The 14,536-nt window shown below is 34.3% G+C and overlaps 1 protein-coding gene across 3 annotated transcripts in view; it reads left to right on the forward strand.

Moving 5' to 3' along the window:
• FGF7 (fibroblast growth factor 7) overlaps positions 1 to 14,536 on the forward strand; it is a 32,196-nt gene that overhangs the window by 13,441 nt on the left and 4,219 nt on the right. The gene's annotated exons all lie outside the window — the stretch shown is intronic.

Here is a 14,536-nt window from a genome sequence, read left to right on the forward strand (position 1 = left end):
ATTCTATTATTTGTACTGAATACATATTTAACAGTAGAAATATTACCTATTTTTGTAAAATTCTTTCTGTTGTATAGGATTGGCATTCACAGACAGTTTAAGAATACAATGATGGGCATGGAGGAATTATGCTGGCATAGAAAGACCAAGTTAAGAACAGCAGAAGCACTTTGTATATTCTATTATATTCTAAATATTCTATGCAAAGAAATTCTTCGGTCCTTGGAATGGCTGTAATTGTTTCAGTAAAAAATATAGCAAATCTTTTACCAAGAACAGGTTTATATATACATATTTTAGAACACACTAAAATGGGTACTGCCAGGCTCTGTGCTGGTGTAACTTCATGGGCTTCAAGGTAGTTCTAAAATCTCTGACTGAGCTCACTATTACAGAGTAACTTTTATGTCACAAACACTAGGAGAGAACAGTACCATAAAGCGTAGAAATTATCATAAATTCAATGCAGAATCAAAGAAGACCTGCAAACTGAGTCTGCCAATCACAAAAACGTAAAAGCTTAATGCAAATCCTTCACAACACAGAAACCTAAGTCTGCAAACCCTTTATTTTCATATATAGCTTCCACTACCCGTCTTGTGGTCCAATATGTAATAACCACTAATCTTTATCTGAGTCCTCTAGCCCTATGAGCCCATGGAAGAAATCTCTACCATGCTATTATGCTTCCTGACAGAAAACATTTTATTCTTCCCTGCTCAAACAAGGTCCTTGTTTAAGCCCATTAGCTAAAATGTATGTTTTCAAACATCCACAAATCACAGACCAGCTGGTTTCCAGATTTTAAAGGGGTTCATGTCTTCTGCTACAGATTGCTTATGTATTACTTCTATGGAGCTCATCAAAACTTCATGACATCAATACATATAAAAGCAAAATAAGAATTATGTTAGTGGTAGGAGAGAAATTGAAAAGCAAAGCATTCCCAAAGCCTCCTATTCGAAGCTGGTATCAAATGCCTGAGTGGTATGAAATCTTCCATTTGTCTCCAGATCATGAGAAAAGTATGTCTTTACACTTAGTGCCAGTGCACTGCACCGTAGCCCGTCAAACAGGTTGTTTGATTGTCAGACATGGAAATTTGGAATTCTGCCAATATAATAACATGGCTGCTAGGATGGAACTGAATTTAAGATATTAAATACTTCAACAGATTGGCCACAGATAACTTAATTGTAAACAGTCACCATACAGTGATATAGTAGTACCTGTGTGCTCTGAGAGCCAAGTAAAATAACTACTGCAGCTTACAGGCACAGAAGAGCTCACATCCTTCCTTCCTTCTGCAGTTCAGGGCCATCAGAAACTTTGCTCAGTTGGTACAGAAAATGAAGTAGTTTCTATCATATTTTGAATACTTTCCTCTGATTAACTGAGAGACAACTGTTAAGGCATACACATTTTAGTAATGTTTTATAATTTAATTTAAATGCTTTAGGGCAACTGCTGTTAAAATGTTTAAAGAATCTTTTTAATAGACTTGATCTTCTAAGTTACTAAGAGCTAGATTTTTAAAAATGTTTCCATAACTGAAGGTGGAGTTAGGGAGTATTAGATAGATATGAAAATCCTCCTTTTAAAATAGCTTGTAGGTGCAGTTATTGGTGATGATGGAAAGGAACGGTGGATTACAACCCAAGGCAGCTTTATGACTTCATAGTTTCCCTTTTATATGTCCCCTTGACAGATCTTTAGCTGACATAAACAACGATAATTCAATTGAAATAAACATAACTGCACTGATTCACACAAGGGAATTAAAAAATTAGAACAAAGGCATCAGGAAACTGGGTTGTGTACAAACTAATAATACATAACAGAAATGTGTTAAAGTTCGTAAGAAACTTTAAAGAAACTTTTCATATAACTTAGCTAACCCTATGCTCTGTCAGCTGTTCAGTACTGTTATCTTTATTCCATGACTTTTTACCTTTTAGCTCTGACTGAAAACTTCTCTTCAGAAGAGCATCATGTTATTCTGTCACAACACACTGGAATGTGTGCAGCCCTTATTTCTAGAGTCCTTCTTTCTACTTTTAGGGCACAAGTAACTTTCACCAAAAAGCTAGGACACTATTTCTATATAACAGTTGAGAAAAGCAAGGCACAGAAAGGCTGTGGACTCTAGGAAATATTTACATGCCACTTGTTGCAGGATTTTTCTCACTGACATCCTGATATTATGCACATGGGCAAAACTAAGAGTGTGCATGAATATTTGTACTGTCAAACTCAGACTCATTAACGCCTAATTTCCTCTACATCCTAGCATTTTAGGTCAAAACTGAACACATGCCCCGGTCCCCCTGATTTTCATACTGCATAATTCAGCTGAAAATAAAAAGGTAGCTTAAAACCCACACAAACTAAGGGAGAAATTTGGCTACAGCTCCCATAGTATATTTGCTCCTGTAATAGCAATACGAACAATTTTCTCCACTGCTCTTGATGCTGCTGTTTTTCTGGTTTGATATTGAATTGTGAAGTTAGAAGACAACTGAAACTTAACTGGATAAAAGTAACACATTTATAAATATCTGATCATGTAAACAGAGAGAGAGGTTTCAAAGTGCTGCCTGTGTGTAATAGCAAATATTCTACTGATATCCCTGAAGTCAGGCTTTCATCTTAGACAAAATATTTAAACTGGTAAAAACAATGTGTAAGAAGTAAATAAATGACATTAGACAACATTAAGACAAGGAATTACTAAGCTATTTGAAAAAAAAATTGTTAGATAATTGACACACATTTTCATCCATATCCTCAGCAAGACAGGAGAAACATCAGGTAGAAAAATCCTTACTTATTTATCAAACTTGGATTAAATTATTAGATTGGTTTCTATTTTGAGAGGGTTTTAATTTTCTCCTTCTGTTAGTTTATATTTCAGTGTTTGGTCTAATAGCGATTTTGAAAGTTCAGCTAAATCTATATTTCGGCAGCAAACTGGAACAATTTGAGACCATATCATAAATATACATGCAGTAGTGTTTTAAAGGCAGAAAGAGTGAGCCAGATGGTTTCTATCATTCCCACTCTGTGGTGAAGCAAGGGGTTAGTATGATTTTCTTAGCAGCTTCTTGCATTTTGTACCTTGGAAGGAATTAGGTACTCCCTGCTTGTAGATGCTGTCATTGATGTATTCAGAAGGCTGGCGTCAGCTGTTCCTGTACCATATAGCAGATCTGATTTGGAATTCAAACTCAAACATACTTAGTTGGGTAGAGCTTGTCCTGCATTTTACAGAACAGGTTAAGAGGGGGAAAAGATGTTTTCAGCATTATGCCCATTCTATAAGCATTTAGTAATACCTTTTAGTAATGATTGTCAACACTGTATAGTTCGAAATAAAGAACTGGAAAGCAGTTCTTGGATTCAGTTTGTCCCCAGAATACAGCTCTGCAATTCCTTTCGTCAAGCCTGTTTCAGAAAACCTGCCACAGGAATGGCTAGAGACAGTAAAGTATGCAGAACTAAACAGCTAGAACTTAAGTGTGAGAGAATACTTCACATAAAAAATAACAGGTTCTATCCCAGATATATTTTTGCCCCCTTTAAGGGGTGGTTATGCCACCTTTGCAACTGCCCGCAGCCAGCTTATACAGGTGATGAGCTGTAACAGCACAAGAAATGCACCTGGAACTGAAGTTCTTCAGAACACAATTCAGATAATGAGTTATTTGATTTCTTAAACAAACAAAAAAAATGTGTAAACATGCACTCCTCTTTTCTTCAGAAAAACAGAAGAAAAAGTCTTCCATAGAAAGGATATGACTGATTTTATATCAGCTCTGATCACTAGTTCTGCTCAGGAAAGGGAGAAGGAAATTTACTCAGCAATAATGCTAGGGCAAGATGCCAAGACACTAGCTCTTTACTAGACTGAAAACACAAAACAGCATAGTAACAAATATCAAAGAACAATTTAATACATTTAAAGACCTTTGGATTATGAAAGAATTTGGAGAGACAGGAGACTATGGTCATATCTAGAATTTCCCAGGTTTCAGATAATCAAAATAGTGGTAGGCACTGAAACTCTAAATCTGGGAATTTTTGCAGCACTAAATGCTTTTATGTCATTTTGCTGCGAAAAGGTTAATTGGCAGTGGTTTACATTTACTTTTGCTATTTTGAAGTTGGATCCTAAGTCTGCAAATCTCAAAAAGATCATTTGTTCTAGTGAAACTGGCACAACAGATTTAAATACCAGAAATATCCTTCATCTGAGCTGTAGGGAAAGTATTTCTTGTACAAACTTAGCTCTAAATTATCAAATCATTAATTTTCTTACTGCTTGGAAACATATTTTGTAAACAGTCATTCCACCCTTTTTTCTACTTTTAATATCATTAAATTATTAATGTTGTAATAAGAGGATTTTACATGACACCATTAATTCTAAAAAATAATATTATCTTTCATTACGACCATATGTTTAGCTCCAAGGCAATTTTTATTGGAGGCAAATGTAGTTTCCGCAAAAATGAGAAATGACTACGTGCTGTATAAAAGACTGATCAAGAAAGTATTTATGTGAAATGCACAGCAGAGATCAGGAAAGTGAAGGGTTCTAATAAGTTTAATGAGAAATTCACAAATTAATGACTGGCTGGGCAGTGTGTTATTTAGTTGTTACTATATACTGGATTCAAAAGTCAGACCTCTATGTTGAAAAATCCCATAGTTTACAATCTACTTCAGTGGAAAAGTCACAGTCTTTTGGTTTTCAAGATCAAACCAAGAGAAATAAAGGACATTAGTATGGTTCAACATACTAATATTCCACACAGACATACAGAGGAGGCAAGAAGGCAGTTCAGAATCAGAATAAGCTAGACCAATTCTTATTTCGCTAATGTTTTCAGTGAAGAACAAGGCATTTGATTTACCAACCTATGTATCTAACTCACTAACATTAACAGAGAGTTAATATAAAACTGAGGCTAAACAGATTGCACAATAAGGAAAAATACTTGGAAATTCTAAGCTATTTCTCTTCAGTAATAATTTATTGCAATATGGTCCCTGAAATCTTCGCTACTGTATATAGTGGAGATCAGCCTTACTGAGTGTTGTAAACTGATAAGCACTGCTTTATATTTATTCATTATGAAAAATAACTAGGAAAGGTATTACATTATGGCTTTTAGTATTTCCCAATGCAAATCAAATGTGCTAAGTTTGTAAGTAAAAAGGAAGATGTATTTCCTAAACATCACCCCAAAGTTCAAACCAGGCTTTTCTTTTCATGCCATCATACCAGTGATACATATTCAGAAGGCCAGATTATACATTTGATGATGCGTGTGAAACTGTGCAAATACTTTGAACGATGCAGACTTAAGAGCAGAACTCAGCTTACTCCTTCCTTTTCTGTCATAAAGGTAAACACCCACAAGTCCAAGTACACATGCAAAGAACAGATCTTGTAAGTAAACCAATAGCATTTCTAAACACTCATTTTAGTTCCTTGCCATATCCTCTCTGTTCTGTTTGGTTCTCATCTTGCATTTTTTATAGTATCTTCACAGAGTTGTTAAGTCAGTAGTTCCTTCCAGGAACCCTAACGTGGCTCTGTAACTATCTTACCAGTCAGCTGTTGAACGCTGCTAGGACAATGGTTTATTACAAAATTGTTCTATCTAGCAATGCTTGTATTAATTGGTTTGTAGGATTGGCAAGCAGTGAAGAAATTTATGGATAATGTAATGGCAACTAAGGAATCTTTAAAACGAGCAGTAAATGAAAATCCACCAAAGTACAAAAAATACTTTGACATACTTCTGTTTAGTGATTAGTTGATTTTTGGTTTTTTTTTAATGCAGTATGTCTACTGGGTTTGTGCCCAACAAATCACAAAAAGTTAATTAAATAGCTTCTTATGCTTAATCAAACATGTTTGGCACACAAACTAAATCTTATAAACAAATTCTGCTACTTGAGGATGTTTGAATGAAACGCTGTGTCAAGTCCTCAAGGAATATCCCTCTACTGTTAATCATGTTTCCTCAGACAACTACAAATTTTCCTGCTTGGAAATTACACACGGGACAAAATCAGGAGTTTTGAGTGCTTTGAATATTTGTCCATGATATCCAGATGTCTGGCACTTCATTGAAGCAGTAGCTTCAACTGTTCTACTGAAAATCCCAGATCCATTGTTTATGTGCAGATGATTTTTACAGTCATATTCATATGGAGAGTGCTTCAGATAATCTTCATGTGCACGGCAAATGCACGCATGGATACAGCACAAAGCCTCTAAATAAAAGCTTTTTTTAGCTTTTCATGTTGGTCCATGCTGTGAATATCATATATTTTGTTTTATATATGCTTATGCCGTAAATCCAGTTTCTGAGCATGAAAAGGAGACACAAATATATGGCACTTAAAAAAAGAAACTTGTTTTCTGTTACCATAATTAATTGTTCATTAAGATCATATCCACAGACAGAAAATTCCTGAGGGGGAGACTATCTTATCTCTGCTTTGCAAACCATTATAACACATACTTGTCTATCTATTTCTATTTTAAAAGCTTCTGAAACTTATGAAAAATCTGGGAAATTCTTTCAATCTCGTGCTAAGGGGAGTACAAAATACAAATGCAAATTCTCCCCTTTATTAACCGTAATTTAATAATGGAGAAGGTTAAAAAAATAATTAAATCATATTGCAATATTCTGAAATTAATACCTTTAGTTGCAGTCATTTTTTTACCATTGGATCTTATATTTGACAGAGAATGAGCACACAAATTGCTCTACCTAAAATGAACTTTATAACACACCTATTTCAAAAGATTATTAAAAATCAAAATAACTTAAGCACAAATACATACTTCACAAGATACACACTATGTTTTTAAAAAAGAGATGGAAAGTGGCAATGTTTCCTGAAAGCAATGACTTACAAAACTATCCAATCAAAGTATTCATTTTCTGAAGAAAACAATATTCATAGAGTCCTCTGGAAAAACTTCTCAATGTAATAAGCCAGCTAATGAACGTACTTACTGTTCTGGCTCACTGATGCACGCACGTCCTAATAACCCAATGAAAGTTTTCCAAAATGCTGTATGATTGACTGTCGTGATGTGTATTTTCCTGCTTTAAGAGGAACAAATATTAACATATTAAATGCCAGAAAGAACAAATTACATTAAATACAATTAAATACTACCTTGTAAGCATGACAAAAGCCTTTTTGTTGGCCTAAAGGTAACTTGAATTAATAAATACGTACTCCACAATTAATTAATTAGAAACACAATTGAGTGAAATTCAGAAGTTTCATTTTGTTTTAACTTACTCCCCATCCAAGTCTCTCCTGCCCCTCTTCCCCTTTTTAAGGTTTCTCACACTTTATTTAAAGACAATTCTGCCTAGGAAAGGGTGTTTCACAAACACATTCCTCACAAGTGCTTAATTGTCAGTGCCAGCCTCTCCACCCCTAAAAATCAGCAACAGACTGGGTTTTTTTCAATTTCTGTGCACAGAAAGGCCACAAAAATTAAAGTGCTGTAAATATCACATAAAATTTGATATTGTAAAGCATTTAGAATATTTTTAAAATTTGCATTATTATATTATCTGTTGTCTATATTTGAAAAGCAAATAAGAAGGTAAAATAATAAGTAGCCTCTAGATATTTTCTTTTGCTTTTCTTTCCTTAAAAAATGTACTTTTCCTTTTCTTCTTCCTCCCTTCTTTCCAGCACTTAGAAGACTACAGAAGTCTTCTTAGTAGTTTCTATCTTACCCTTAAACATTTTCTCAGAACACATGTATCTGACAGAACAGAAGAATACTGGGATGAAATTGCTGTCAGCCTTGCTGAAAAAGATAACGGATGCCAAAATTTCTCTTTGAAATAATGTCTACAAGAAATTCCGACACTAACAAATTGAGAAGCAGTGACCAGGAACATTATGAGATGGATAGCGAGGGGATATCAGCAACATATGAAATCTTTGGAGAAAGAGCTAGCTGGTGAAGGAGCGAAAATAATGTGTACTTTATAACCTCTTTTGAAATCTTCCTGTACACTTTTATCATCCAAAATATTGGAGAAGCTCCCTCGAGTGTGGTTCTGCTCTCTCTTCTCTTCCAAAGATCCATTGGACAGGTTACTACCACCTGCTGGATCTTCAGTAATATGCTGCAGTTAAAAGTTTTCCTTACAGCTCTCAGAAGCAAGCATCGCAATTGCTCTTTCAGCCTCTTGGCTGCAAAATGTTTAGAGACAAAATGCTCCGATCCTGCTAAATCACAAGGCTCTCACTACTTTGTTAGAGCTAGGATATTGTAATTTGAGGATTTTACAGGCAAACACAAAGAAACTCCGCCTATTCAGCTATGGCTGCATACAGTTAGAAATTAGTTTAATATAATCTGTATTATCTAGCAATACAAGCAAAGATTTGTGGCAGTACTATTTTGTTGTAAAAGCCAAAAACATTTAACAAATAAAAAGTTGAAAACACCAATGTGAAAATACTGATTAAATCAGGAAAAGATAGTTAATATCAGGTGATTAAAAGCAAAATTATCAAATATCACTTGCCAGGAAAGAGTTCTCTCCCATAAGAATGATCAATTTTGTATCAATGATGTAGTAACAACCATTTTTTCTACATCAATTCCCAACCCAAGCCCACAGTCATGGAATAGCTCGAGGCATAAAGGTGTCTACCTGTAAAGTACTGATCAACTGTTATTCTAGACCAGAATGCCAAGAAAATTATCTGACGTATTATGTAAATTGTCTCCAAAAATAAAAAAACCCTAAACCTGTTGTGTCAAGGTAAACGGTTGTTTTGATTCTTTGTTCTTTTCTGCTGGAGCTGTCTATTATCTATTTTGCATCAAGTGGTTAAAAAGACTGCTGCCAGCATCCCTAGTCCTCTTCTTCTAAAGAGAAACTGTAGCCTATGTCAGCTGAGTGTCTTTTATGTACGCTGGACAGAATTTCAGCTCCGTAGGAAACTTCATTCACTACAGGAATTTTAAGCTACATTTGATACACTGACCATGTAACCATATAAAATTGTTTGGAATTTCATGCTGATTTTATAGAAATTACAGTTGTTTTCAATTTTGTATGCACATTTTCAGGTTTTTTTCTTTCTGGTTTTAATTTGATTTCTTTCCCAGTTACTCTGTGGTATATTCAAGTCTTCTCTTAAACCTCTTCTGAACTTTTATATGGATGCTTTAGATAAAGTAACTGAAAAACATAGTTTATATTTTCCTTTTTAAACCGAGGGTACTTAAGACTTTGTTGAAGACTTCTGAACCTCTCAGCAGCAGCATTTTATCAATTTAATCATATCTTTAAAGTAATTTTGATTATCAGAGTACTGAAAGAGTATTTAAATGAAACAACCTACATATAAGAATTTTCTCTTTCCCCTCCTAGCTTGGTGACGTTTTCCTTTTCATGAATAGAGATTGAAAGGATTAGAACTTTTTACTTCAAAAGGAAGTCCATAAAATGCACTTTCAAATATAAGACAAGAAATGATATACTATTAGACTGAGAGGAAGTTGTTTTCCCCAGTAGAATTTCTGACTGCAGATTTCGGTTCTTTATCATTTCTCTGAAGTATCTGGTGCTACAAAAACTAACATTTAGAAACTGCACAGACAAATCTCACATGTTTACCTGTTCAGCACTTTTCTCTATTTCTGGATGGGGGTTCTGAAAAGTTTTTAAGCTTACTATACGTCTCCTGCCCCACAGGATTTTATACCTTTGGGATAAAATCCTGTGGGTCTGCTGAATCAGCTGAAATCTTACCATTTACTTTAATGAGGACAAAAGTTTTGCTTTTATTTATAAAAGGGCCTACAAACATAACACAATGTAGTAGGTTTACCTCTATAACCATTTTTCTATGGATATAGAGATTTACTTCCTTCCAATGAACCGACCAACAAGAATTAGCATGATTTACCTCCTTCCAATGAATCAGCCAACAAGAATTAGCATGAACACTGACACTCAGCTACGCTTAGGTTCACATTAGAGCACCAAGGAAACTAATACATTTTAATCCAGTTCATATCTTAAAGGCAGTCAAAAATGGTAGACTAGAAAAGACACTCTTTAGCTTTGGTGAGATCTGCTTAACTCACATTACCATCCTTATAAAGTTAATCTTTAGAGTATCTTACTGTTTTGTTGTTGATTTTAAGAACACCAATTACTCAGAAGCAAAGCCCTTCTTGCATTTAAAGAAAAATGTGATTATTGTGTTACTATCCAGTACACCAAATGTTGTTCCTGGCTCGTCTTATTAAAGACATTGCAATAATGTAATATTTCAAAACGAAAGAGAATAGAAAAAAGTGGTGTAGGAAACCAAACGAACTAACTAAAAAGATCACATTCACAGACTTGGCTGAATGTAACGGTCACAACTGTACGAAAAACCATATGCACTAAAAGCATAAGGAACCATATCAGCCCAGATCTGAATTTAATTTAGCCCAACATCCTGTTGGCACGAATTGCCAGTAGCAGAGGATGGGAGAAAGTACAGAAGAAACAGGAAATATCTGCAGTTGACCAAAATTCTGGTTGAACAGTTTTATTACCTCTTGACACCTACCGATGGATTAGTATCCTGTCTACTTACTATTATGTAATTTCTCTTACAGTGATGGAGTACCAGGAACACATACAAAATAAAGACAGACCAATATGACTATAATGTCAGATACAGTAATATAATGTGATATCTTGACTTAATAGAAAATTTGAAAGGAAATTAAACAAAAAGGGGAAAACACAATTTACTTTCTCAATTTTCTGGAGATATTATTTTTATCTTTGGTATATCCTTTAGAAATTATCTGCCTTGGTGCTAAAATTATATAGTATATACGTTCATTTTTATACATAAATATAAGTCATAAAATGAGAAGAGATAGTGATTTTCACTATCCACACATCTCTTAACTGTCAAAGTTTGTTTTGAGTGTTTATATATCAAAGTGAGTATTCAAAACACAGAAAAGTAGTACAGATGTGTTCACAGTGAGATTACGTTGATTATAAGCGTTAAAGTTTCAATTAACGAGTTCATCAAAACACTTCTGCTTTGAGAATTATGCAACACATAATAGATGTGCAGGAAATAGCTGGTCACCTTGTAAATCTTGTATGTTAAAAAGCACCTAATTAAACAGTTAAAGTACTGAAATGTTTGCCTGTATTAAATGGAATATTACCCAAAAATCATTATTCCTGGTATATGAGGGACCTCTGATATTAGATACTCAATTTAAGCAAGTGATACAACTGCAATATTGACACTGATAAACGAACTTCCAGTATATGATTTCTCAACATTAACAGTCTCTTTCCATAGTTTCTGAAATAAAGGAAGAAATAAATCAAATTTGTGTATATACATAATATTTTGTAATTAACAAATCAAGTGAGTTCCATGCAAAAGGCTATCTATGGAAAGATCATACATAAAATTCTCAGCTAAAATCAGCTATCACAGTTCTAACTACACAGTAAAGTCTTACTTTTCCTAATTTGATGAAAATCGTGTTTCTGTTTCCTATATAATTTATTTAGAGAAAAATATGCAGTTAATTGCAGCAGTATTACATTTCTAAAATGAGCAGAAGAATTACTGAGACACAGCCTCCAGAAGAAGTAAAGGGAGCTTACAGAATGCCGTCTTATTGTTTAAGGAACTTGTGTCATATACCTTAAAATAGACAGAGGAACTCAGTGATGAATCACTGGCACATCAAATACAAAAGTGCTGTCTCAGAGACTTAAATCACACAAATGCTATGCTGAAAAGGGAAAAATCCATGCTTTGTTTGTCCTTTGAGGATATGTTAAGACACATCAGAACAGATGAGACATGATCTAGAACTGGGAATAGAAAAATGAGTGCCTGCAGTTTGTAACGGACCATTTAATTCGGAGATAGACGTGTTCTGAGCAAAGCATCAAGAATACACAAGATCTGTTGTCATGTTTCTTTCTCTTTAACATTGCTAATGTTACAGCAATTTAATGTGACATTTATTGGAGAGTTCATGTGGTGTTCCCTCACTAAATTTTATGGAGAGATGTGCAGAGCATCTTTAGAAATATGCCATTCAAAGATTTAGAACATTTTCTGGATTTCGTATCACCTCTGAGCCAGGGTGTCAAATGATATTTATGTGAGTGCTAGCCCTAATTCTAGGGGTACATAACTGCTTAAAATTGTGAAAAGCACATAGAGCAAATAGTACTGAATATGCATAACAATTTATGAATCTCAAATCATCTGTCTTCAATTAAAATTCATGGCTTTTTATGCACAATAAGGATTTTAACAAATAATCTGAAAAGCCGTATAAAGATCTGAATACAATAAATCTATCACACATCTTGCCCTTGTAAATAATAAGTAGAATATAACTTTGATAGGTAACATTTCATTTTGCCATTCAGATTTGCTGGACGTGAGACATTACATATTTTTACATTCCCCAATTTTCTATCCCATACCAAATTCTGTATGGACAATATAAAATTTCCACATGAAAAATGTTTGTCTTGACTGAAAGTAAAACGGGAAAAACAAGTACCCAAACAAACCAAAAAAAAATGAACGTCACCATCTTCTACTGGAAAAATGCAAGCTAAAAAAATAACAGAAAAATTCTAATAATAATATTGCCTTGGACAAAAGCTTTTGGCATTTCTTTTTTAAAAGCAGTAGTATTTCTTACCCTTGCAACTTCAGCCAACATGAGCTTAGTCAAGGAAATCTCAATTCTTATTAGCATGACATCTTTTAAAAAGTCATTTTGAATCTTTCATGTATTTAATTCTGTATAAATAGAAAACTCAAACATAGATTTTTTTAAAAAAAATCTCCTCTTAAGTTAATGGCCAGCACAGGCAAAAGAACAAATGAATATAAGCTGTCACTGAAAAAATGCAGATTGCAAATTACTACAGAGTCTCTAGCCATTAAAATAAATCAAATCCTGGAACAGCCTTTGGCGGAAACACTGGGGGCAATGAAATAACAACTCCAATTTACCATTGGCAAAGTTTATGAAAAGAGAATTATCTGATGCAATTCCCAGGCTAGCAGAGCACTGGACTTGATGACCCAGAGATCCCTTCCACTGTTGTGTTCTTTGTTTGGCTAGATGCAGATGTTCATCTGTTTTTCAGTCTCACTGTGGTTTTTCTAAAGTGAAATTTAAATGAAAGTTAATATAATTTTTTAAGTTTCAGTTAGAAATTACCCTCTGTAAGAACTGTTGCTAGGCCTGCAGCAGAGTGGAACTTGTCAAAGACTTCTAAAAGCTTTACTTAAAGCTGGCTTAGCATTATAGAGAAGTACAGCAGTACAAGTGTTCAAAAATGAGCACCCAGAAAGGTACACACCACGAGGAGAGGTAACTGATCCACTGGTAGGGAAAATAAGAAGAAAAAAGTAAGCAATACAGGCTAGAATTCATACATCAGTAACATCAAGGAAGAAAGCAAAACAGAGCAGTAAAGACATCAAAGGATATCAGGATATAAAAAACAAAGTATAAGGAAGGAGAAGTATCATAGATATCTCACGCCTTTCTACAAAAATAATCAATGAAAAATGATTATCATGTGTGGTGGCTGTGAAGAGTCAATTCAAACCTGAAAGCGAAAAAAAGAAATGTTTAATTCAAGGGGAAAGTCATCTTTCAGGTGACAATCTAACACAAGCCTCTCTCTTCCTCTTTTACTTCTCTCCCCCAAGATTAGCTATTGGAATTTGCCAGGAGTTGGCTGGCTTTGAAAGACCCTGTTTTGGAGAACATGTCATGGTACAGGTGCCACTGCACAGGGTTCTGTACATGACTCAATATGGAAGAAAATGTCTCAAACTCAGAAATACAACTCTAAACTGTTTCTTAAAACAACAACAGTAATAGTGAAGCTTAAAAACCACCTGGAGTTCCATAATAACTTGCACCATCCTCCTGCCCTTGCTCATTTTTTTTGGTAACATAAGAATATTTTTCATGTTGGAGATGGAGGATAGTGACTAGAGAAAGCTATTGCAAGTATACATCAGCAAGATGAAAATAAAGCAATTTATAGAAAACCACTCTAAATGTTTTCTGGTTTTCAATAAAAAGTTCTCAGAGCAGCTTCTAATTACTTTCAAATACATGCATCTTTACAGCTCTGATCAGTCACAAAAGCATACAAAGGTCAGGCAAATACTTTATCTTCTTTAAGACACTGTGGTCTGTTTTCTATCACTCACAAGTTCTAAGGTTTGCACTCTTTCAAGGAGATGATACTGCTACACAAGTCTTCAAAATAAAGGTTTTACACAAATTCTGTGAACCTTGATAGCTAGTTATATAACTCTTCCCAAGGAAAACCTGAGCCTGTTTTCAAAGAATCAGCATAAATAATTATTCTAACATCACAACTTCAGAATACACCTAAAAATTATCACCATACAATTTTTTAAGAGG

The sequence above is a fragment of the Phaenicophaeus curvirostris genome, chromosome 12 (assembly GCF_032191515.1).
Source record: "Phaenicophaeus curvirostris isolate KB17595 chromosome 12, BPBGC_Pcur_1.0, whole genome shotgun sequence".
Classification (NCBI taxonomy): Eukaryota; Metazoa; Chordata; class Aves; order Cuculiformes; family Cuculidae; genus Phaenicophaeus; species Phaenicophaeus curvirostris.